At 56.8% G+C, this 1,813-nt stretch overlaps 1 protein-coding gene across 2 annotated transcripts in view; it reads left to right on the top strand.

The window, feature by feature from the left end:
- Positions 1 to 144, top strand: part of LOC109518521 (uncharacterized) — a 22,773-nt gene extending 22,629 nt beyond the window's left edge. The window contains exon 7 of one of the 2 annotated variants that reach the window (XM_019874404.1): positions 58 to 144. The gene's annotated coding sequence lies outside the window, so the exon portion shown is untranslated. The remainder of the gene's footprint in view (positions 1 to 57) is intronic. The other variant, XM_019874405.1, reaches the window with a different exon arrangement.
- Positions 145 to 1,813: the final 1,669 nt, after the last annotated feature.

The following is a 1,813-nucleotide window of genomic DNA, read 5'->3' on the forward strand; positions in this document are numbered from 1 at the left end:
TCTGCGCAGTCTCTTTGTCCGGAAGGGGACCGAAGTGGCACGCTCTCCGAGCGCCAGCAGGCTGGTGGAGGCCATCTTCTCGGACCTGTCCCACATCCACAGCCAGGGTCATTGCCTCGCCGGTGTGCGCGTCAGTCGGTGGGGCCTGGTCATGCGGGACTACGGTCGCATCAGAGACCTGTGTCGGACCAGAGAGCTCCTGGCCGCGGCCCCCATCCACCTGTTTGCGGTTAACCACCGGACCCTCACTCAGTGGTGCGTAAGGCTTGCTCGGTGGTCGCCGAGTACGACGAGCCTTTTTCAAGCAACTACGTTTGTTTTCCTTTTACCGGAGAAGCAAACAGGACAGCGTCCAAACGATGTGCGTGGAGATCCCGGGGCCCAGCAGCAGATCGACGGCTGCCGAAGCGCTGGCAGAGGCCAGGCCCTTGCTGCATCGGCAGCCGCGGGGGGAGGCGGCGTTTGAGCACCCAATGGAGACAGGCGGTACGGCGGTGACTCTCAGGGGTCTCGTCCTGCCCGATCTATTCCAGGCGCTGCCCACGCCCGAAGGTGAGCCAGCGCTCCACCCCTTCGCCCTTCGCCAGTCCCGGAGCCTCCACTTCGGCGCCCGCCACCTCCTCCGGCTCCACTCCGCCGTCAGGCAAAGGGGGCCAGAATGTCGCGCCCCGGGCGAGGCTGCCCAAGGTGGCTCATTTCCTGTGCAAGTGCTGCGGCAAGCCGAAAACCAAAGACTTTGGCCACAGCCGCTACAGGAACGAGCACTTTTGCTCACGGGCGGAGGGTCGTTCGGTGGAGGACTGGCTGGAAGAGAAGAGGAGCCCGGACCCGGCCAGAAAGGTGAGGTCACTTTATGTTCTGCCGCCGCCCTTTCCGGCAGGCCTTGGCCTTGGGAGATGTCGGCCTCGGGCGGGTTTCAAGCTCTCAACTTGCTCCTTCTTTTTTCTTGACAGCTACCTGGCAGCCCATGCCACGTTCACACTAGTTGCTTCGTTGTTGTCACTGCTCACTCTTGCTTTGTTTTCACAACCAACCGACCGGTACTTAACCCAAAAGGCATGACTAAATATTCAAAATGGCCCAATGGTGTCTTGAATGCAGTCTTCCATTCGTCCCCCTCCCCAATACGGACCAAATGGTAAGCACTGCCTAGATCTAGTTTTGATAAAATGGTTGCTGATTGGAGGGGGGCAAATGCAGAATCTAATAGTGGAAGTGGGTATTTGTTTTTAATGGTGATTTCATTCAGTCCCCGATAGTCTACACAAGGTCGTAACGACTTGTCTTTCTTTTCAATAAAGAAGAACCCGGCGCCCAATGGGGATTTAGATGGCCTAATGAGGCCAGTCGAGAGGGAGCTGTCAATGTATTCCCTCAAAGCCTCTTGTTCCGACTGGGAGACCTGAAAAAGTCGAGAACTCAGTAGAGGGACGTTAGTCAGCAAGTCGATGGCACAGTCGTAAGGTTTGTGCGGAGGCAGGGATTGAGCACGATCTTTACTAAACACTTGGCGTAAATCATGGTAGATGCTTGGGACTTTGTCCAAGCAAATGGCTTTGGGCGGATCGTTTCGAGGCAGCCCTCTACCCCCCGCTGCCGACTGTAGACAGTGCGCGTAACAAAAGGGGCTCCAATTCTCAATTGCGGTGCGATCCCACGTGATGACAGGATTATGGGTCTTTAACCAGGGTAACCCAAGGATGACAGGTACGGATCGGGAATGCATAATATAAAATCGCCTCCGTCCGTCCCCACCTGTGACAACACCATCCCCATGCCGACATTACTCGCGTCTGTGTCCAGCACAAAAGGC

The sequence above is a fragment of the Hippocampus comes genome, unplaced genomic scaffold, assembly GCF_001891065.2.
Source record: "Hippocampus comes isolate QL1 unplaced genomic scaffold, H_comes_QL1_v1.1 scaffold510, whole genome shotgun sequence".
Lineage (NCBI taxonomy): Eukaryota > Metazoa > Chordata > Actinopteri > Syngnathiformes > Syngnathidae > Hippocampus > Hippocampus comes.